Here is a 25,165-nt window from a genome sequence, read left to right on the forward strand (position 1 = left end):
TCTCTGTCTCCATGATTTCAATTGTTTGGATTTTCAGATCCCACAAATAAGTGAGAATGTACAAAGTTTATCTTTCTGTGCTTTGCTTATTTCACTTAATATAATGACGTCCAGTTCCATCCATGTTGTTGCAAATGACTGATTCTCATTATTTTTTTATGGCTGAATACTATCCCATTGTGTATATGTACCACATTTTCTTTATCCATTCATCTGCTGATGAATACTTAGGCTGCTTACAAATCTTGGCTATTGTGAGCAGGGATACAACAAACATGGGAGTGCAGATATCTCTTCTATATACAAATTTCCTTTCTTTTGGGTATATACCCAGCAGTAGGACTGCTGTATTGTATAGTAGCTCTATTTTTAGTTTTTTGAGGACTCTCAAACTATTCTCTATAGTGGCTGTACTAATTTACATTCCCACAGACAGTGTAAAAGGGTTCCCTTTTCTCCACATTTGTTACTGTCTGTCTTTTGGATAAAAGCCATTTTAACTAGGGTGAGATAACATCTCATTGTAGTTTTAATTTGCATTTCTCTGATGATCAATGATGTTCAGCATCTTTTATATACCTACTTGCCATTTGTACACCTTCTTTTAAGAAATGGCTATTCGGATCTTTTGCCCATTTGTTAATCAAATTATTATTTTCCTTTGAGTTGTATGAGCTCCTTATATATTCCAGTTATTAATCCTTTGTCAGATGGGTAGTTTGCAAATATTTTCTCCCATTCTGTGGGTTGTCTTTTACTTTACTGATTGTTTCTTTTGCTGTGCAGAAGCGTTTAAACTTGATGTGATCCCACTGTCCATTTTTGCCTTGGTTGCCCAAGCTTGTCTGGTGTTACTCAACAAATCTTTGCCCCCTCTAATTGTCCTGGAGATTTTTCCCAATTTTTTTTTTAGTAGTTTTATAGTTTGAGGTCTTAGATTTAAGTCTTCAATCCATTTGGACTTAATTTTTATATAAGGTGAGAAAGAGGTGTCTAGTTTCATTCTTCTGCACATGGATATCCAGTTTTCCCGGCACCATTTATTGAAGAGACTGTTATTTCCCCAATGTATGCTCTTGGCACCTTTGATAAAAATGAGTTCACTGTAGGTGTGTGGATTTGTTTCTGGGTTCTCTATTCTGTTCCGTTGGTCCATGTGTCTGTTTTTATGTCATGCTGTTTTGGTTACTGTAACTCTGTAATATAATCTGAAGTCAGGTAATGTGATTCCTCCAGTTTTGTTCTTTTAGCTTAGGATTGCTATGGCTATTATTTAGTTCCATATAAATTTTAGTATATTTTTTTCTATTCCTGTGAAGTATGTCATTGGTATTTTGATAGGAATTGCACTAAATCTGTAGTTTGGTCTGGGTAATATGGACATTTTTAACAATATGGACTCTCCCAATCCATGAACGTGGAATACCTTTCCATTTATTTGTGTTCTCTTCCATTTCTTGCATCAGTGTTTTATAGTTTTCATCATAAAGATCTTGCATTTCTTTGGTTAATTCCTAGGTATTTTATTTTATTTGTAGCTACTATAAATGGGATTGCTTTCTTGATTTCTTTTTCAGATTGTTCACTGTTGGGATACAGAAATGCTAATGATTTTTTCACGTTAATTTTGTATTTGCCACTTTACTGAATTTGTTTTATCAGTTCAAATAGTTTTTTGGTGGAGTATTTAGGATCTCCAGATATAAGATCATATTATCTGCAAACAAGGATAATTTGGCTTCTTCTTCTTCAATTTGAGTGCCCTTTATTTCTTTCTGTTTTCTGATTGCTCTAGCCAGAACTTCCAATACTATGTTAAAGAAGAGTGGTAAAAGTGGGCATCCTTGTCATGTTCCTGATCTTAAAAGACTTCCAGATTTTCTCCATTCAGAAGGATGCTAGCTATGGGTCTGTAGTATATGGCTTTTATTATGCTGACACATGTTCCTTCTATATATATTTTTTGAGGGGTTTTATCATGAAGGGATGTTGAATTTTTATCAAATGCCTTTTCAGCATTAATTGAAATGTTCATATGGTATTGTCCTTCATTCTGTTGATATGATGTATCGCATGTATTGATTTGTGTATGTTGAACTATCCTTGCACCCCTGGGATAAATCCCACTTGGCCATGACAAATGACCTTGTTAATGTGTTGTTGAACTCAGTTTGCTAGTATTTTGAGAACTTTTTGCATCAATATTCATCAGTGATATCGGCCTGTAGTTTTCTTTTTTTGATGTGTCATTTGTTTTGGTATCAGTGTAATACTGGCTTTGTAGAATCAGTTTGGAAGTATTCTCTCCTCTATTTTCTGAATAGTTAGAGTAGAATTGGTACTTGTTCTTCTTTGATTAAATGTTTGGTAAAATTCAACAGTTAAGCCATTGAGTCCTGGGCTTTTCTTTGCTGGGAGACTTTTTATTATAATTTTGATCTCATTATTTGTTATTGGTCTGTTCAGGTTTTGGATTTCTTCATGGTTTGATCTTGGTAGGCTGAACATACCTAGGAGTTTATCCACTTATTCTAGATTTTCCAATTTACTGGCGTATAGTTGCTCATAATAGCCACTAATGATCCCTTGAATTTCTGCAGTGTCAGTTGCAATGTCTCCTTTTTCATATCTGATTTTCTTTATTTGGGTCTTCTTTTTTTTTCCTTAGTCTGGCTAAAGGTTTGTCAATTTTGTTTAACTTTTCAAAAAACCAACTTTTTCTTTTGTTGATCTTTGGTGTTTCCTTTTCAGTTTCACTTGTATCTGCCCTGATCTTTCATTATTGCTTTTTCTTCTACTAATTTGGGTTTGGTTTATTCTTGCTTTTCTAATTCTTTAAAATACATTGCTAGGGTGTTTTTCTTGTTTCTCATGTAGGTACTTATAGCTATAAACTTCCCTCTTAGTACAGCTTTTATTGTATCCCATAGGTTTTGGTATGTTGTTTCTATAATCATTTCTTTCAAGATATTTTTTCAATTTCCTTCTCAATCTCTTCATTGACTCACCGTCTTTCAGGAGTATACTATTTAATTTCCATGTGTTTGTATAGTTTCCAAAATTCCTTGTTACTGATTTCTAATTTTAGTCTGTTGTGGTCAGAGATGCTTGATGTCATTTCAATGCTTTCTTTTTTTTTTGGAATACTTTTAGATTTGTGTGACCTAACATATGGTCTATCCTTGAGAATAATCCACATGCTGAGGAGAAGAATATGTATTCTGCAGCTGTTGGATGAAGTGTCCTGTAAATATTTATTAGGTCTATTTAGTCTATAGTGCAGATTAGGTTCTATGTTGATTTTCTGTCTGGAAGATCTGTACAACGCTGAAAGTGGGATGCTGAAGTCTCCAGCTATTATTGTATTGGGATCTCTCTCTCTCTTTAGCTCTAACAATATTTGCTTGATATTTCTGGGTGCTCTAGTGTTGGGCGCATATATATTTACAGTTGTTATATCTTTTGGCTAAATTGACCCCTTTATTATCATATAGTGACATTCTTTGTCTCTTCTTACAGTTTTTGTCTTGAAATCTATTTTGTCTCATGTAAGTATAGCCACTCCTGCTCTTTTTTTGGTTTCCATTGACGTAGAATATCTTTTTCCATCCCTTTCTTTTCAGTCTCTGTGTATCTTTATAGATGAAGTGTGTTTCCTATAGGCAACAGGCCATTGGGTCTTGTTTTTTCATCCATTCAGCCACTCTATGTCTTTTATTGAAGAGTTTAGTCCATTTACATTCGATGTTATTATCGATAAGTTCAGACTTCCTCCAACCATTTTGTTATTTGTTTACTGGTAGTTTTGTGGCCTTCTTTTCCTTCTTTCCTTCCTTCCTGTCTTCCTTTTAGTAAAGGTGATTTTCTCTAGTAGTATGATATAATTTCTTACTTTCTACTTTTTGTGTATGCATTGTATATTTTTGGATTTGAGTTTATCATGAGGCTTGCAAATACTACCTTATGACTCATTTTTAAGCTGGTAGCAACACTGTTTGCATAGATAAACAAGCAAAAAGAAAACTAATAGACTGTATGCTTTAACTTCATCCTTTGTTTTTAACTTTTTATTGTTTCTATTTACATCTTATTATACTGTCTACATCTTGAAAAGTTGTTCTAGTTATTATTTTTTATTGGTTCATCATTTAGTCTTCCACTTAAGAGCAGTTTACACACCACAGTTAGTGTTATAATATTCCATGTCTGTGTACTTACTACTACCAGTGAGTTTTGTATCTTCATATAATTTCTTATTGTTCATTGATGTCGTTTTCTTTCCGCCTGAAGTATTCCCTTTAGCATTTCTTGTAGCACAGGTCTACAAGCTGAAATTCCTCAGCTTTTATTTGTCTGGGAAAGTCTTTACTTCTTCTTCATGTTTGAAGGATATTTTCACCAGATATACTACTCTAGGGCAAAGTTTTTTTCCTTTAGCACTCTAAATATGTCATGCCACTCATTCTCTCTCAATCTGTAAGGTTTCCACTGAAAAGTCTGCTGCCAGATATACTGGAACTCCATTGTATGTTCTTTTTTCTTGCTGCTATTAGTATCCTTTCTTTATCCTTGACCTTTGGGAGTTTTATTATTAAAATGTCTTGAGGTAGTCTTTTCTAGGTTAAATCTCTTTAGTGTTTTGTAAACTTCTTGTGTTTGGATAGCAATATCTTTCATTTTGCGAATTCTCTGTTGCTATCTCTTTGAATAAACTTTCTACCCCTATCTCTTTCTCTGCCTCCTCTTTAAGGCCAGTAACTTAGATATGCCCAATTGAGACTACTTTCTAGATCTTATAGGCATGCTTAATTCGTTTTTCTTTTGTCTCCTTTGTGTATTTTCAGCCTGTCTTCAAGCTTACTAATCTTTCTTCCGCTTGATCAATTCTGCTATTAATAGATTCTGATATATTCTTCAGTATTTCAATTGCATTTCTGAACTCCAGAACTTTTGCTAGAGTCTTTTTAATTATTTCAATCTCTTAAACTTATCTGATAGAATTCTGACTTCCTTTTCTGTGTTATCTTGAATTTCTTTGAGTTTCCTCAAGACGGCTATTTCGAAGTCTCTGTCTGAAAGGTCACACACCTCTAGGGTTGGTCCCTGGTGCCTTATTTACTTCATTTGGTGAGGTCATGTTTTCCTGGATGGTCTTGATGCTTGTGGATGTTAGTCAGTGTCTGAGCATTGAAGAGGCAGGTATTTATTGCAGTCTTCACAGTCTGGGCTTGTTTGTACCTGTCCTTCTTAGGAAAGTTTTCCAGGTATTCAAAAGAAGTTGGGTGTTGTGATCTGCATCACAATGCAAGCTGTATCTGCATTAGTGGACACCCCAATTCAATAATGCTATAGTTCCTGCAGATTTGTAGAGGTACTGCCTTGGTGGTCTTCGATAAGATCCAGAAGCATTCTCTGGATTACCAGGCAGAGACTTTTGTTTTCTTCTCTTACTTTCTCCCAAATAAACAAAGTCTCTCTCTGTCTCTGTGATAAGCTACCTGGAGCTGGGGTGAAACAAGCACCCCTGGGGACACCACCACTGGGACTGCACTGGGTCAAACCCAAAGCCAGCATAGCTTTGGGTCTTGCCCAAAGCCCACTGTAACTGCTACCTGACTACTGCCTGTGTTTGTTCAAGGACCTAGAACTGTATAATCAGCAGGTGGTAAAGCCAGCCAAGCTGTGTCGTTCCTTTCAAGGCAGTGAGTTCCCCCAGGCCCTAGGCGGGTCCAGAGATGTTGTCCAGGAGCCAGGGACTGCAGTCAAAGGCTTCAAAAATCTACCTGTTGTTCTACTATATTGCAGCTGGGCTGGCACTCAAACCATGAGACGCAGTCTTTCCTACTCTTCCCTCCCCTTTCCACAGGCAGAGGAGCCCCACCCCATGGCCACCACCACCACAGGGCCACAGAGAGTACTGCCAGGTTACCACTGATGTTCACTTAAGGCCCAAAGGCTCTTGTCAGCTTGTGGCGAATGCTGCCAGGCCTGGAACTCATCTTTCATGGTAGTGGGCTCCCCTCTGGCCCAGGGCAGGTCTAGAAATGCTGACCAAGAGCCAAGGCCTAGAATCAGAGTCCCCAAGAGTCTGCATGGTGCCCTATCCCACTGTGGCCAAGCTGGTACCTAAGGTGCAAGACAAAGTCCCCTTTACTTTTCCCAAGCAGAAGAAGTCTTTCACCATAGCCACCACAGCTAGGAATGAGCTGGGTTTCACTTGAAGCCAGCATATCTCAGAGTCTCACCCATGGCCCATGGCATACTACCCAGGTATCACTGCTGGTTATTCAGGGTCCAAGGGCTTTTTAGTCTGCAGGTGATGGGGCCTGCTAAGACTGAGTCCTTCCCTTGAAGGCAGTGGGTTCCCTTCTGGCCCCAGGTGTATCTAGAAATGTGGTCCAGGAGCTAGGCTAGAATGGGGGCCTCACAACTCTCACCAGTGCCCTTTCCTACCATGGCTGAGCTGGTATCCAAGATGCAAGACAAAGTCCTCTTTAATTTTCCTTCTACTCTTTCCAAGCTGAAAGAAGGGATCTGTTTTGGAGTCACAAATTGTCCTGCCTAGGGTAAGGGGAGAGGTGGCACAAGCACTCCCTTAGCCACCCTGACTGGTGTCTCAATAGGTCATGTGCCCCTCAGGTCCATTGGCTCTGGGCCCAGTTCAGCATTAAGACTTGCCTGGGAGTTGCAGACCTTGTGGCCTAGACTGCTTTTCAAATTTATTCAAGGCCCCAGAGCACTTTAGCTTGCAGTGGTGAGGCTTGTTGCAGCTAAGTTCTGACGGCTGGGATAGGAGATTTCCCCTCTGTCTAGGGCTGTCTAAATGCTCTCTCCATGGGTGGGCATCACCTAAGTTCAACCTGGTTTTGCCTTCCACTGTGACAGGGCAGAACTGAGTTCAAGGCAAAGTCCCAAAATTCCTAAGTTCTCCCTCGAGAGAGCACAGATTCTCTGTGCCACAGGGCCACCACCAGGGGATGCAGGAGGGGGAGGCAGAGGTGATTTAAGACTGTTTTTCCTACCCTCTCTAGTGCTTCTTTCAGCAATAGGAAGAAGGTAAAATCAGGTACTATGAGTGCTCACCTGATTTCTGGTTTCTTTGAGGGTGTTTATGTGTATAGTTGTGAAATTTGGTGCTCCTCAAGGGGAAACAATCAGTGGAGCCTTTTATTTGGCCATCTTGCTTTGCCCCTACCCTACTATACAGTAGTGAGTGAATCCAAACCTTAACATTCCTGAACAGATGAGGACTCCTGAGGGAACCTTGTGTACCTAGAGTAACTTATGGCCTAGAAAGAACACTAGATGGGCTATTCTACACAAGATTAGACATCTGCCATCCATTTCTTTTCGTATTATGGAAAACATTATTTACAGACATTAGTGTCTTTTTTATAGACTACACAAGGTGACCAACCATCCTGGTTAGTCCATGACTGACAAGTTTCCTGCGACATGGAACTTTCCAGGCTAAAACCAGTAAAAATCTTGGACGAAGTACAACAAAGCAGTTATTCTAGACCATAACACAGATTAAATGAAAAAAATTATTATTTTCTATACCACCTGTTAAAACTTCCTTGCAATCTCAATATAATGTTGATGCTATCTCTGACATGTATGCTCTGAAACTCTGGGTAAATTACAACCTCTGTTGTATCTGAGATTCCTCACAGTAAAATTAAATTACATGCTCACTTTCCTACTAATGAGACATTTATAGTATAGTTGGTTAACTGCAGAAGTTTGTCACATATAATATTACTATATTAAAAGTTACAGGCTGGTGTAATTATTCTCCTCTAGTTGCTAGCAGATTGTGTATTATGAATCTTTGTTATAGAGTGGCCATCAAACCATTTATGTTCATTTTTAAACATCTTCCATATGAACTTTAAAATAATTTCAACAAGATCCCCAGAAAACTAGTAAGTTTGGTTTGCAACAATTTAACATTATATAATAATTTGGAAGAATTTTAATTTCTATAATATTCAATATTTCTACATGGAAAGAGTATGTCATAATTTTTCTAAATCTGTTATTATCTCTCAAAAGATTTTTCTAATTTTCCTCATAAAGGACACATTCCACATATTTCTTATTAGGAATATTGCTAGGTAACTTAATTTTTTTTTCTGCTTTAGTAGAATAATACCTTGCTTCAATTATGCCCTCAACTGGTAATTACTAGTATGCTGGAAAACAATTTTTTTCTTCAACTTTTATTTTATGTTCTGGAGTATATGTGCAGGATGTGCAAGTTTGTTATATAAACATGTGCCATGATGGTTTGCTGCACAGATCATCCAATCACCTAGGTATTAAGCCCAGCATCCATTAACTATTCTTCCTGATGCTCCCCCTCCCACTAACTATCTCGACAAGCTCCACTTTGTGTTGTTCCCCCCATGCATCCATGTGTTCTCATTGTTCAGCTCCCACTTATAAATGAGAACATGCAGTGTTTGGTTTTCTGCTCCTGCCTTTGTTTGCTGAGGATAATGACTTCTAGCCCCAAACATGTCCCTGCAAAGGACATAATCTTGTTCCTTTTATGGCTGCATAGTATTCCATGATGTATATGTACCCCTTTTTTAAAATCTAGTCTATCACTAATGAGCGTTTGGGTTGATTCCGCGTCTTTGCTATTGTGAACAGTGCTGCAATTAATGTATGGGTGCATGTATCTTTAAAACAGAATGATTTATATTTGTTTGGGTATACACCCAGTAATGGGATTGCTGGGTCAAATGGTATTTCTGCTTCCAGATCTTTGAGGAACTGCCACACTATCTTCCGCAATGGTTGAACTAATTTACATTCCCACTAACATTGTAAAAGTGCTCCTTTTTCTCTGCAACCTTGTCAGCATCTGTTGTTTCTTGACTTTTTAATAATCGCCATTCTGACTGGCGTGAGATGGTATCTCATTGTGGTTTTGATTTCTATTTCTCTAATGATCAGTGTTGTTTGTTGGCAGGATGAATGTCTTCTTTTGAGAAGTGTCTGTTCATGTCCTTTGCCCACTTTTTAATGGGGTTGTTTGTTTTTTTCTTGTAAACTCAAGTTCCCTGTAGACTCTGGATATTAGACCTTTGTCATATGGATACACTGCAAACATTTTCTTCCATTATGTAGGCTATCTCTTCAGTGTGATGATAGTTTATTTTGCTGTGCTGAATCTCTTTAGTTTAATTAGATCCCATTGGTCAATTTTTGCTTTTGTTGCAATTGCTTTTGGTGTTTTCGTCATGAAATCTTTGCCCATACCTATGTCTTGAATGGTATTGCCCAGATTTTCTTCTAGGGTTTGTATAGTTTTGGGTTTTACATTTAAGTTTTTAATCCATCTTGAATTGATTTTTGGGTAAGGTGTAAGGAAGGGGTCCAGTTTCAATTTTCTGCATATGGCTAGCCAGTTCTCCCAATCCATTTATTAAATAGGGAATACCTTCCCTGTTGCTTGTTTTTGTCAGGTTTGTTGAAGATGAGATGGTTGTAGGTGTGCAATCTTATTTCTGAGTTCTCTATTCTGGAAAAACAATTTCTTAATGCATAGCTCACATCTGATCATTTACTAAATTCTGAATACTTTTAGAAGGATATTAGTTGATTCTTTTGAATTTCATGGATATGTAACTGTGTCAAAGTAAATATGGCCATTCTAGCTTTTGTCTGATAGTAAAAACTTCTGATTTCTGTTTCAGATTTTGTCCAAAACTTCCAAAATACATGTTAACAGTAAGCATTTATATTTTGATGCTGAGTTTGATGAAAATAATTGTCAAATTTGGTAACTGCATATGATGTATATAAGAAAGCATTCTTTAAGTAACATATTTCTAAGAATGTTTCAAAGGAATGGAAAGTGCATATTAACTATTAATCATTTCGCAACAAATGAGTAAGTGCCTGCCATAACCTAGGAACTGCTCTAAGTCACGAGATTACGACGGGGAACAGGAGAGACAAGGTCCTTGCTGTCACAGAGCTTACTGATGGCAGACAATGAATGATTAAATAGTAATACGGATATAGCCAGCATTTATTTTACACTTAGTATGTGCAAGTAACTACCTAAGTGTTTATATTTATTAATCATTCATTTCTCACAGCCCACTACATGGAAAATATTAATGCTATGCCCATTTTTAGATGAATAAACTGAGGCAGAGAATGCTAAGTTAACATGCCCGCTGTCACATAACCAGGATTCCGAATCAGAGCATTTAGCATAGAGTCCAAACTCTTATCCACTAAATGATACTGCCTAAATGAAGGCAACAAAGTAGTATCAGATTATTTATAGTGGCTAATAAAAAAATAAACAGGGTGACGTATTAGTGACTTGAAAGAACTGCATTACAGAGAGAGGTAAGGAACAGCTTCTCTGGGTGGCGTATTAGTGACTTGAAAGAACTGCATTACAGAGAGGTAAGGAACAGCTTCTCTGGGTGACGTATTAGTGACTTGAAAGAACTGCATTACAGAGAGGTAAGGAACAGCTTCTCTGGGTGGCGTATTAGTGACTTGAAAGAACTGCATTAAGAGAGGTAAGGAACAGCTTCTCTGGGTGGCGTATTAGTGACTTGAAAGAACTGCATTAAGAGAGGTAAGGAACAGCTTCTCTGGGTGGCGTATTAGTGACTTGAAAGAACTGCATTAAGAGAGGTAAGGAACAGCTTCTCTGGGTGGCGTATTAGTGACTTGAAAGAACTGCATTAAGAGAGGTAAGGAACAGCTTCTCTGGGTGGCGTATTAGTGACTTGAAAGAACTGCATTACAGAGAGGTAAGGAACAGCTTCTCTGGGTGGCGTATTAGTGACTTGAAAGAACTGCATTAAGAGAGGTAAGGAACAGCTTCTCTGGGTGGCGTATTAGTGACTTGAAAGAACTGCATTAAGAGAGGTAAGGAACAGCTTCTCTGGGTGGCGTATTAGTGACTTGAAAGAACTGCATTAAGAGAGGTAAGGAACAGCTTCTCTGGGTGGCGTATTAGTGACTTGAAAGAACTGCATTACAGAGAGGTAAGGAACAGCTTCTCTGGGTGGCGTATTAGTGACTTGAAAGAACTGCATTACAGAGGTAAGGAACAGCTTCTCTGGGTGGCGTATTAGTGACTTGAAAGAACTGCATTACAGAGGTAAGGAACAGCTTCTCTGAGGAAGCCGCGTCTGAGCTGGAAGCCATGAGAGGTAGGCAGCCACGGGACAGCGGTATGAAACGAGGCTCAAGGGGTATGTAAAGGCTGGGATCATAGGCCAGAATAGAGAGTTTACAAATAAACAATTTTAGACATTTCAAAACATTTTAAAACACTGGGTTACTTTAAAAATAACCAAATATATTTATTAGAAACCCAAAAGAGCATTAATAGGGAATTGGTTGAATAAATTATGATACATCCACACAGAGGATTATTGGTTGGCTTTTTTTTAATTTTTAAGGAGGATCTCTACCTACTGATAGGGAGTAATCTTCAAGATACATTAAGTCAAAAAAGCAAAGCAGAGAACAGCATATTTAGCATAAGAAAGGATGAGGAATACACACATCACACACAAATTCACCCACAAAAATATGCATGTACACGTGAGCTTATTTTTGCAACAAGAAATACTAGAAGGATAAACTAGAAACTAATAAAAATGGGTTAAAAACAACAGGTGGGGAAAGGGTAAAGGGTAAGAATAGGATGTGAAACTTCCCTGAGTATATCTTTTTTATATAGCTTGACTTCTGAATCATGTTAATGTTCTTTCTACATGTTCAAAACTAAATTTAAAATATTTTAAAAAGGACCACACGCTTAGTGGGATATATTCTAAAGACTAAAGAACTCCTGCAAAGTAATATTTAACTTCATCCAACTCCTTTACTATTGGTAATAATATTGGTAACGTCATTTGGAAACAACTTTATACATATTGTGGGACAAAACAAAGATTTTCCATGTGAGAGAAAATGAGATACAATTATAAGATCTAAAAGGTTAAGAAGAAAAACCTGTAATGTCAACTTTGACTTGGAAACATCAACATGAACTCACGATTAAACCACTCACATACTTTCCTGAAGCTCTATCCACTTTAAAAGGCTTAGAAATAATGATATATTGGTTGCAATGAAGACCTCTGGTCTCAGATCTTGGGTGCTAAATAAAATTCCTTATCAAAACAAACCCAGAATGTAAGTCAGAAGCAGGCCAAAGCACACGATGAGAATAGAAAGCTTGTAACAGAAAGCAAGGGGATGCCCACAGCTGAGGGATCCCTGAGTCAGACTCTTCTGGACACATCTGGGACGATCCACACATTATAAAGAATGGTTATAACTGATCATAAAAGATCAAATAAATAAAAATCCTGAGTCAGTAGTAATAGTATCCAAAAGAAAGAAAGTGAAAAAGTGACCATTTTCAACACAAATGGAGGGAGAACATTTTTTAAACTGTAGCATAGTCTGCCATATTGAACTAGGCTTCTCAACAGTAGAGAAAAGAATACATTCATTTCTTTCACATCGATTAGCAATTTTATAACTGGAATTATATACTGACCAATAAACATACATCTTCACAATCCAGTGGTAAGTCAACGGAAACGTATTTATAGTTATGATCCTCCAAACAAACTCTCCTACACAATAACACCTCACTAGTCAAAAGCAGCCTGTGTACAACTGGACTTCCCAGGACATTAGGTAACTGACTCTGCTTCTTGGTTTGGCAAGTTTAGATCAGGAACAAGGAAACGTGGCTATCTTTTCCTGTTAGGGTAAAGAGTGTTCATGTTTATTTTTCCTAAATAGTGACACAAGGCCCAATTAAGTAAGAGTTGCAACAGAGCATAAAGTTAAGATAATGGAGGGTGTCACTGGCAACTCTGTGCCTCCATTTGGCACTCCAGGGCTCTGGAAAACTGTGCTGATATATGTGCAGCTCTGGCTTCTACTCTGAATGGCCACTTTGCATTGTCAGCTTTCCACAAAACATTGCTACATAGATTAGAACTTTACATCTAAACTGGGTGTGTGAGTGGGAGGGGTGGATATGGTCTCTTCTTGCCAATCTACATCCCAATCTGAGACACTAAAATAATGGATATTCATAATGGTGACTAGACATAAAATCTTAAGTGATTCCAAAAGCCTTCAAAGGAAGATTAAACTATGTTCTGCATAGTTTCAGCGCTGCTGGTGATGTTATTTTAATTGGACTCCTCCTCATTGTGGTAGACAGAAGTTCTGGCATACATAATTAAATAATCAATTATTTATCAAGATAGATTAATTTCACTGCCTTGGAGATTTAAATATTCAATTTAATTATACTCAAATTTGAGGATCTAATAACACTTCCAAATATAAATCTCTTAAATTAGTTTTCTTCATTTTAAACTTTCTTTCCATTTCTTAGACATTAAAGTAACCAAAAAGAGCTTATTTGGGACACAAGCACTGATCCCCACCTGTTGCCTTCCTGTTCAATATTACTCGTTACCTAATACTGTCAATTCTATCAGAAGATTTCTACTGACGAAGGCAGGGTGTGGGGTTAGATGATTAAGTGCTTACAAACCCATTTCTACAGAACACTGGCAAGCAAGGCTGTGAGTATTAAGGTCCACCAAACATCCTGGATTAGAGACACTAAAATGATACCAATGGTATTTCTACAGATAAAATATATAAAAAATAAAATGCAAACAATACTTGGACAAAAGCAAACCATACTACTTTGTATTCAAATTTCCTACTTGAGAGCTAAAATACAACATGTGCCACAATGTTATTTAGACATGACACACTTTATATTTGCAATCTTTTTTTAAACCAAAGACAAACCCTATCAGGCCAGTCTTTCCAGTAGTTAAAAGCCTTTGCAGTATGACACACAACCTAGTATCTCCAAGGTAAATCTTTATGATACCAATAACCAGTTTATAGAGAGATACTAAAAAACATGCAGTTCATTAAGCCGTAGTGAACCTTGGCATGGAGAGGCAGGACAGTGCTGTTTAATTACACCAGCGTAATACTTCTCCAGCAATCCCGACAAATTCTGGCTTGCTCATAATACTTTCTCTAAAGTTCTAGGAATTGGTTCCCAGAAACCTTCGAGACTGACTTAACATAAATCTGGGCTTGGATTAATTTCTGAGGGTGTATAGGAAAATGGTTTGTCCCAAGATGATGGCCTCAGCATTAAGTTTATTTGATTATATACATCAAGTTTTAGGAAAGGTAATAAATTCACAACGTCAAGGAGACAAAATTAGAATGTAGTGGTGGGAATATATTAATACCTGTGCAGATTGTTCTGATTAAACCAAAGGTAAAATAAAGTATGACTGTAATATTTAACATGTCCAGTGGATTTTTACAGATTGTATACAATACCCTGTCTTTTATTCAAAGTTCCCAAACAGATCAGATAACCACTTGGTAGAAATTTAAGCAAGGAGAATACAAATACAGGCAACTGGACTACATAATGTTTAAGGTTCTCTTATAATCTCATAAATTCTATCATTCTCAGTCTCTGTCGCATACCTTAAAGTACTTTATGTTAAACAAATATTAAAAGATTTGAATTTTAATTTAAAATTCCATAAATTGCTTTTATTTAAAGCACAACAATATTCATGCTAATGAATACGAAGAAAGAATTTTTCTCTAGACAACTATCAAATCCATTTAATGAACTAAAAATGTTCTGAAAATTCTGCTCTTCAAAAGAAAATATAACGAATGTTAAGAATTGAAAAAAAGTGCTGAAACAAAACTCCTATTGTATTATACCTAGTTTTAACCTGACTACTATTTAAAAGCCTACTGGCTTAATGCTTAATCAGCTTTGTATTCACGTAAGTCTCTAGAGACCAGTTTTAGGATAGACTAACTGGAAAACACGACCAGAAGACACAGGCCTGGGGTATGACTGCCCTGGAAAATCAGGAGATAACGTACTGATAGAAAGTATTAGAGCCCAATGTCAATGTACTTATTTTTAAAAACTGCTCAATACTTTGATTATACAGAAATATTTAAGAGAATAATATGATGGATATCCATGTCCTCATCATGCAGGTTTTTCAAATCTTAACATTGTGCCACATTATTTCCTCAGATTATTTTCCCTTAAGTATAACAGATAGAGCTGAAGCCACTCTGTTTCTGCAATCCTATTCTCCTGCAGAGAGAACCTGTACCCTGAATTTAGCATTTATCATTTCCATCCATGTAACGACATACTGTAATGACATGCGTATGTAGCCATAAACAACACTAACATTTTGCATGTTTTTCAAATTCAGAAATGGAATCATCTGATATCAAACTTTCTGCAAAACTGTGTATTCTGAGATTTATCCACGGCACTTGTGGCTCAGTATATCACTTAAATTACATTACAATATTCTCTTTTAAGTATATACCACAACTTATACTTCCCTTCTCCTGCTGTCAGAGTTTACAAGTGTTTGTTCTTACAATCCTGACTGCACTGTATAATCTGGTAAGTGTCTCCCGGGGCACAAGCGACAGGACTTCTCTGGCACTCACATTTAGGAGGAAAATTGTAGGGTTGTAGAATATGCTGCTTTTCAACCATATTTCAACTTTGCTAAAATATTATCTAAAATGATTTATCAATATACACTCTAATTAGATGTATTTTTCAGTCCTCATTCTTCATATCTTTGTTCTACTTAGCTGTTAAATTTCTGAAATTATATTTCACTTTAATATGCATTTCTGTGACTGCTAATCAGAATAGGCACTGTTTTCATATGTTTCATATGGCCATTCAGTTTTCTTCTTCAATGAAATAACTGTTCATATCCTTGCCCATTTTTCTATTTTGTTGTCTTTTTCTTACTGATGAATAAGAATTCTTCACATAATACAGAAATGAATCCTTTACATATTATAAAGACTGACTCCAAGTCTATGGCTTATCTTTTATTGTACAAATTTTAAAATGTCTTTAGGTACAGAAATCATTCTGTACTTTAAGATATTTTCCTTATAAGTCATAAACATGTTGTCCTATTTCTTCTAAAAACTTTTGCTTTTTCATGTTTTTTAGGGAGAGATATGTACTTTTTTCCATATGTATAACCAATTATTCTGTCATCTTTAATTGAATAACCCTTTTACCACTGAATTGTAAGATTGATTCTATCTTACATGAAAAATACATATAGCAAGTAAGAGATCTGTTTCCGAGTTCTCTCATTTCTCTCTATCAATACCTCACTTTCTTAATTTGTAAGTCTTAACTGGAAAGATGAGTCCCTTCATTTACTATTATTTTCTAAAACTGCCTTATTTTTACCGTTTCCCATTTCACATAAATTTTAGAATCAGCTTGTCAAATTAGAAGGAGAAAAATCTTTTTGGAATCTCATTGAAGCTGCATTGAATTATATATCATTTTGGAGGAGGACACACTTCTTTATGATATTGAGCTTTCTTTCCCACGAACCTAACAGATCTCTCCACTTATTTACAATTCGTTTATGTCCTTCAATAAATTTTTCTAATTTCCTTTCATACAAGTCTTACGAACTTTTGTTATAGATAGTCTTAGGAACTGTATGACTCTCTTGATGTTATAAAATGATGTTTTCTAAATTACATTTTCTAATCATTTATTATTGGGGTATAGAAATGCAATTAGCATGGTTGTAAAGGGTAGACTCAGGAGTCAGACCTCTGGGGTTCCAATCTTGCCTCTGCAGCTCCTAACAGTATGATTATGGACAAATATTTAAATTCTCAGTACTTCATTTTCCTCATCTATGAAAAAGTTTAGGCCAGGTGTGGGCTCATGCCTGTAATCCCAGCACTTTGGGAGGCCAAGGCGGGCGGATCACGAGGTCAGGAGTTCGAGACCAGCCTGGCCAACATGGCAAAACCCTGTCTCTACCAAAAATACAAAAATTCGCCGGGTGTGGTGGCGGGTGCCTGTAATCATAGCTACTCAGGAGGCAGGAGAATCATTTGAACCCGGTGGTGGAGGCTGCAGTGAGCTGAGATCGTGTCATTGCACTCCAGCCTAGGTGACAAGAGCAAGACCCGGTCTCAAAAAAAAAAAAGGTTTAAAATAACAACTACTGAACAGCATCGTTGTGAGAATTAAATGAGTTAAAATTATAAAGCACTTAGTGCTAGACAGAAAAACTTAATAAATGTGCTATTGTTGTTTTTTGTATTATTTATCCTTTATTCAGCAACCTTGCTGAACTCTGTTATTATTTCTTAAAATTTGACTGTAGAATCATCTGGATTTATAAATCTGCAAATAACACACATTTGATTCTTCCCTTCCAATCCTTTTAATTCTTTTTGTCTAACTTCACTGGACCTCCAATAAATGCTTCTCTTGTTCCTGACTTTAAATAGATTATTTCTTATGTTCACCATTAAGAATAAAATTCACTTGGGTTTTTTGGGGTAGAAACCTTAAATATACAGAAATTACCTATTCCTAATTGCTAAGATATATAAAAGGAACAAGTGTTGACCTTTATCAAATGATTTCTCTCCATCTATTAAGCTGATATTTTAGTTTGTCTTGTTTAAGTTTTGAATGAGGTACACTAAATTTGTAACTACTTTTTTTCTTGCTTCTGACTTTATTATTATTATTTTTATTTATTTATTTATTTATTTATTTATTACTATACTTTAAGTTCTGGGATACATGTGCAGAACATGCAGAAGGCTTGCTTTTATGCTTTTATATTTTTAAATACTTTTATACTCCTATTTTCCTTGTATCCTTTGCAGTGATATAAATGAGTGCAATAGACTTGAAAAGGCAAACGGCAATTTAAAAAAATAACAGCCTTAAGCCAGGGTAAAGTTCCATCTTAGCAACTGTAATAAATGTAAGAATACTGTAAACATATTAGATGTGAACTTCTAGTAAAGGAAGACAAACACAGAAGAACTGTATTGGGTGAAAGCACAGACAAAGAATGGAAAAACTACAAAAGGCATCAGCAAATACCTTAAATAGCAGCAAAGAAAAATGATATCGATCTACATTTAGAGTCTTAAGTAAATAGTTGAAGTGAAATGTGTACTTAGTATTTTCTAATTTATTAAAAGGAATATTGCCAAGAGTTGTAAAAATAAACTTATCTTTAGCAAGCATTGTTATATGACCCAAAAGGATCTTTACGCAACTGAGAAGTTTCTGAAAAAGTTTAGTTCGCATTCATGTTGGGAAATATGTGATATGAATCTTACTTAGCCTATAGCCTTGAGTATATCAGTTAAATTAGTGTAAGCTTAACCAACAAAGCTTTTATTTACAAATAACTGGACTCAAATTAATCTGTGATTCACTAGAGTAAGAACTCTACAAATCTTTTAAATAAAAATTCATAGGTAGTTGGGCAAGATTTCAATATGCAATGTAAATATTAAAGGAACTGAACAAATACTTTTTCCAATAATACAGAAATACTACAAGTATTCTATAGAAAAATATAACCTTTTGAAACTTTTCCTTTTTATAACATAAAAAGACTTTAACATAAATAAAGCTTTCATATCATTATTACTAATGATATAAAAGTTCTTTACACCAATGACTAAAAATACACATGAATCTCTGACAATGTGTTTTTCCAGTTTTACGAAAAATATCATTCAAATCAGAGTAAAGGGGTTTCTTGCAAAGTAAACCCAGCCAAGTTTTGTTTGATGGAATAAGGACATGCTGAAGAAATTCTGTCACTGACTATTCCTATCTCTGTAAATCTTCTGGTCTATTTTGTGATAGATCTGCCCTCTCTCTGGCACCACCCACTGACCTGCTCCCAGTCCTACAAAGGCAGTATGAAGAAAAAGGTAAATCCTAACCCAGATAGTCAACAAAAATTGAAGGAAAATCTAGACGCTACAGTAATACCATAACAATAATTATGGTATACATAATGATTATTCAGTGCTTACTATTTTACTGTGTGCCAGGGCTTTACATGTTTTAATCTGTTTGTATTAACATCACACTCAAAATAATTCACATTCAAAATATAAACAAGTCTCTAATCAACAGAATTACCTCCTTAAAAGTTGATATCAAAAGAACAGGTATATTAAATAAATTCTAATTATCTCCCATCACATTCTGTGTAATAACTTAAATGTAATAAAAGTCATCAGAATTACGAAACTTTATTCCATTCCTCCCTTCTATATATCTAGTTCTAATTATCAAGATAATTTATTATTCATATTTCAATTCATTTTCTTTAGTTTATTTGGTAATATCCTATAATATCTAAATACACAGTTGTGTATGTGGTAAAAACATGTAGTAAGCATAAAATGTTAGCAATCCTATTTGAAGATTTAAAAATACAACCTTGAACCAATTACCTAGTCATTGAAAGCTTTTGTTGTTTTCCAATAATAAGATATATAGTCTAATTAAGGTCATCCATCCAATCATGCCATTATTGGCTAAGGCATGTGCTAGTGAAAAAGTACCAGACCAAGAATGTGGAGATACGGTTTAAATCCTGATTCTGCCAATAACTCTATAAGATTTTAGAAAAGGAAATTAAGCAGTTTAGACCTCAGATTAATAATATGAAAAATGAGAAGTTTAACCAGGCAATACGACTTTAGATTTTAATGAAAATACCTGAGAAATCATAAAGTACTCTGAGAATGTATGAAGTGTCAATAGCATACAAAGCTCTAAAATCTATGAAACATACCTTTAGTTTAGGGAAATTATCAGGAGAAAAAAAGGGCATCATTTAAAACGTCATTGGAGAGCTTTGTCAAAAAAAATTAGGCTCTCTAAATCATCTTGGAAAAAGGCTGGTATAAAAATTTAAGATAAAAAAATCACTGTTAAAGGTTATTAAGCATATTAGGTTTAACACTTTTTAAATTAATTTTAATTATTTAGTTCCATGAATGCTTAGTAGTAATAAGGAGTCCTTACATAACTAATTTACATAACATGCTTGTAACTGTTTCTTGGACTTGATGCTTGTACCACCTTTAATTGTTAAGGACATTCACAGTTGCTGGTCATGCCATATGGTATACTGTTGTTTACTTCTTTATTTGCTTGCAAGTCCTTGGTCAACAGTACAATGGTCACTTATAATATTCTTTTTATTAAAAAATGCCACATACTTTATAAAAATTATTTTTGATATAGGTTTCAAGAGTTTACTGCAGTAAAAGAAAAATAAGGTAAATATCATCTGTAGGTTCTGAACTTCTGAAAACTTATAATCTATTAGGTTGATGCTCACAAAGCAAAATTCTCACTGTCTCTCTAGGAACCACTTTTTAAAATCAGGAATATAACAGTTTTTCAGCCTTGGGCTTCATTCCCCACCCCTATCCTAAGTATATGTCAAAAAATTTTTTTAGATAAATTGAGTCTTGAATTTTAATGTACTACAAAGCTATTGTAGAGTAAGAAAGTACAGAATCACTTTCGATCAACGTATCACAAACAATTTTGGAAGTAAGAGGAAAAAACACAGTTCTTTAACTGATGTATATAACAGCTGCAAGGGCTGTTTGAGAAAAGCTATCTGGGACCGGATCAGGAATTAAATGAAACAGTTTGCTATCTGAACATTCCAGCCTCAAAGGAATAAAACCAAGTATCTCAGAAATTCATATACATGCAAGGCTACATTTAAAATAGCACCACGAGTAATGGCTCTTGACTGAAAAATGGGAAAGCTACCAACAGTTACGTAATGCAAACAGGGTTCCATCTAATTATGACAGAAGAGTAGCCATTTCAAAAGGCATTACTGAGTGGAATGCAAATGAATGACATTAAGGGATCTAGAAAATAAAGCTGTAGTAGATTTTAGAAAAGAATCTTTTAGACACAGAAGAGGTAACAACAATTCACTGAGAGAAAGAGAGCAGAAAATGGGCCACAAACTGCTTCTTCAGAACATCCAGCACAACTCATGTTGAATGGCATACCAATGGTTAACTAAAATATTGGGATATTTGAATAAAACTGTATCTCTTCTCCAGGGTTAAAGATGAAACCAAAGCAACACCACTATGCCGCTGCCCTTCCTAGACAAGTACACAAACTGTTACAACACGGAACCTGCTCATGCTAGACCTTTAAAAATCATAGTTCCCTTGGGAAAATGGTCATATGGTTAAGATAAGACTATTATTATCTACATTATACACTGACTTTTCTAGAAGCTACAGAATTCAGTTATAAATATCAAAGAAGGCTCAAATTTAGATTATGTTATTTTAGGTTGATATAAATAAGTTACACCATTTTCCTGCTAAAAGTGATACTAATTTTTATTTCAAAATTTAAATTACAAATTTAAAATAATAAATACGATTGGTTCTGTTTCTCGACTTGGTACAAAATCAAAGTAAGAAGTATTTTTAACTTACTGACTTTACCACCTCGGTTATTATATAAGAGACTATGACTAATTTCATTTCTAAAAACAGAACAAAAGGAAGATTTGCATTTTACCAGAAGCAGGAGGGAAAAACATGAAGTAGATATAAATTCCTGACAGTTAAAGTATTTTAACATTGGAATGGGATATTACATACAGAACATAGATTTTAAAACCTGCTAAGAAATTTTAAATTGTCTGGGCTCTTATTTTTCCAGGATGAACTAGTACTACTTGATAAGAAGCTTAAAAGCTAGTACTATTTCAGGAGGACATGCTAGTGTATTCTTACAAAAATTAAATATAACACACACATATTCTTAGGAACTCAGGTACATCAAAGGTAACAGGACTACCAAAATATACATTAGTTCTAGAAACTGGAAACCTCAGAACCTTAATTTTAATGGTGTAAAAACTCTCTTTTGAGATAAATTTTTGTCAGATTAAATTGTAATCACATGTACTTTAATGTCACATAGTCCTCTGCACTTTATTAAGCTATGAAGTTTGGTGTGGAACTCTGATACTATCAGAGGTGGTTTTTGATTTTGTGGGTTTTGTTTTGTTTTGCAGGAAGTAGAGGGGAAAGGTTCTATATTTGGTGAGTATGGAACTGACAATGAGTTCTTGTTAAACAAATAGGCTTTGGAATCAGACCAAAGGGTTATAATTCAGTCCCTAATCACTTTCCGGTTGCAAGATCTTGAGCAAATTACCTATGTAAGTCTCAATTCTTTCACTCACAATGCAAATGACCCTAACAACAGCTCTCACTAAGGTTACTATGATGCTTACATGAAATGTATGTGCCAAACATTTAATTCTGTGTCAATCAATAGGAGCTATTATTACTACTACAATTTCTTGTTACATTTGATCTGAAAACTTTGAGAATCCCTGCAGTACAAGGCTAACCAGAAAACTGACTCAGCTTTCCAGAACCTGGAATCTGGTTATCTATCTTGGATTCAGGACTGAGAACATGGCATCACTTTCTAGTCCTTCCTCCTCTAATTTTCTTAAATATAAACTTAACCTAAGACATTTTAGATTTCTATCTTCCACTAAATGCCATACAGCATTCTTTTTTAAAAAAAGAAATCATAGTTCAAACCATTATTATATGAGCAGTAGATGCTTTTTTAAAAGGCTGACTATGAAAATGAGCTCTAAATTCTGAAATTCCCCCATTTATGGTTTTGAAAATTAAAATACTGCTATCATTTAAGCACTAGTGCAACAATCCTGGAAAGAAAAATGTTCAACCTCTGTTAAGAAGTTGAACATACTAATCAGCCCTATTAACGGCTGATTTGTGATTCAGAGAAAATTCTGGTCTCCATGTTATTTTAATGAAAGGCATTTATTACTGAGGTCTAAAGAAACACCATACACATATGGAATACCACCTTAGTGGCAACATCTCTGAGATTTAATACAAAATATTTTATGGATGGAGATGGTTATCCTTACCAATGCCAATACCAATGAGGGGGGAAGCACCATACTTGAAGGGAAAAGGCCAGAAAGGTTACTTCTTCGTGCAAACTTGAGGAGCCTCTTTATACAGTCTACCAAATTATTTTAAGTGTATTAGCACTGCCCATTTCCATTAGTCAATAATTGAAATATTATTAACCCACCAGGAAAAAATTAAAAATATGATATAAGCTGGCTGCTTAAGAAATAAAGCAGGTTCTTTTAATCATAAAAACTTTTATTATATTAACCTAATGTATAGAAAACAAGTAATAAGCTGATTGGAAATAGGAGAAAAAAATATATTTCTTGAAACCGACTGGGAAAATAACATCTGTGTTGTACAATCAGCAAAACCTACTTCAAAAAGTACTTTGACAAACATGACAAATACTAATGTTCAATTGCTGAATTTCTAGATAATTAAATAATTAACCATTCACCTAAGAGCAACCAAAGTAACATGTGCCCAAATATAATCTAAAAATTTCAGTGAAAAATTCTGAATGTTGTTTGAGTCAAATATTTAAATGACTGATTGAGATCTCCTTACCTCTTGTTGTGGTACAAGTTTTAAGATCAATACTTAAAATTATTCCAAATGACTATATTTAGCAGTAGATTCATCAGGATACAACAGTTCTGCATTCTGTACAAGAGCGTAGAAAATAAATCATAATCACACTGGTTCCGACCTCACCACCACAGGTTCCCTTCAAGTTAGGTCCCACATCACTGCCAGGTTCCAGTTGTTTCCAGGAGCCGCTGCAGCAGCACTTTTCTTGGCCCTGTTTTCAGTCCAGTCGGTGGAGCCCAGCAGGCCAGCAAGTGTGTGGGAGAGCTCTGCCTCCAGGAGCTTAATCCTCCTCTCTCAGCACATACTGCTTTGCAACACCACAGAAACGCCCCAGCCTAAACTCACACTTGCAGAACAGGCTTCACCAGAAGAGCTCCACCCATCAACCCCACACAGGTGAGCACTTCCTGCTCAGAAAACACCAGTATGAAATTGATACTAAATTATGTCTTTTCTCTTTTTAAAAGTTAATTGCTTTTCAGTTGTTTGCTAAGTAGGTGGGAGACAGTGTATCCAATAAAAATGATAGCACTTTAGGCTCCTTTAAAATAAGAGAAGTAATTGATCAAGTAGGAAGTACTGCCAGTAAAAGGCTGAATCACTAAAACAACAGGATAGGCTGAGAAAACAAATCTTTTAATATCTTCGCTGATACTGAGCTAAGATTGTTATTCCACTAACACATTTTTTTAAGTATCAACTTACACAGTCTCTGTGTGAAAAATTCTAAGACAATCTCTTATGCAATTATTAGGGAAAAAATAAAAAAAGTTTCTTCAGAATGGCAAATCCAGAATTAAACAACTTTTCCAAGTATAACCTTCTCCTTCATATACTACACAGATGTTAAATATGTAACTCTCCTTCACCCATGGAGTCCCAAGGCACTTCTTTTCCTCTACCAGAGACATTCATTAGCAAAAGTGAAAATCTTTGGCAACTATTATCAAACTGACAATCTCAATTCGTGACTTTTTAGAGATTCTTATTAGTTATTTGCATAAATACAATATAAATACTGAGATTCAATACTTCTACTAAATAATAATACTGAACTGTGTTAACCCAATTATTTATTTATTGAAGAAACAAATGAATCGGAAAATATTTACATATTTTCCATTCCAATGACTTTTTGCTAATATTAATGTAAATTCTACCCTCAGGTATTTTTTAATTTACAAAATAATGTTATAACACTTACTATGTGCCAGACACAATTCTAGGTATTTAAAAGCATTATTTATCCTAATCTAATAAGGGCAGTTCTATTATTATCTCATCTTATAGATGAGGAGACTAAGGCAGAGAGATTAAGCAATTTGCCAAGGTCCCATAACAGTAACTGGCAAGAGATGAGATATCCAGGGAGGATTCATCATGCACCATTCCAAAATCTTCTGCTGTTGACTGAATTTATTCTTTCCTTCTTCTTTGAACACAGCTCTGAACATAGAACTGTTGATAAATGGTAGTCCACAATAAAAAACAATAAATTTATGTGATTTTAAAATAAGAAAGACCATAGAGAATTCCAATATGTGGCAGGAACAAAACATGTTGATCTTTACCAATGGAACATCTGTGGATTTATGAATTTATCTGAATAGGAAACAAGGCTCTTAAAATTTACTCCTATTGGAGAAGGCAAAGCCAC

General features: G+C 35.3%; 1 protein-coding gene across 7 annotated transcripts in view; it reads right to left on the reverse strand.

Moving 5' to 3' along the window:
- ARHGAP32 (Rho GTPase activating protein 32) overlaps positions 1-25,165 on the reverse strand; it is a 317,966-nt gene that overhangs the window by 36,487 nt on the left and 256,314 nt on the right. The window contains exon 1 of one of the 7 annotated variants that reach the window (XM_063671618.1): positions 23,485-23,806. The exons of the other annotated variants lie outside the window; for them this stretch is intronic. The gene's annotated coding sequence lies outside the window, so the exon portion shown is untranslated. Of the gene's footprint in view, positions 1-23,484; positions 23,807-25,165 lie in introns of those variants that run through there. 7 annotated transcript variants of the gene reach the window in all.

Source organism: Pongo pygmaeus, chromosome 9 (assembly GCF_028885625.2).
Source record: "Pongo pygmaeus isolate AG05252 chromosome 9, NHGRI_mPonPyg2-v2.0_pri, whole genome shotgun sequence".
In the NCBI taxonomy this organism is placed as follows: domain Eukaryota; kingdom Metazoa; phylum Chordata; class Mammalia; order Primates; family Hominidae; genus Pongo; species Pongo pygmaeus.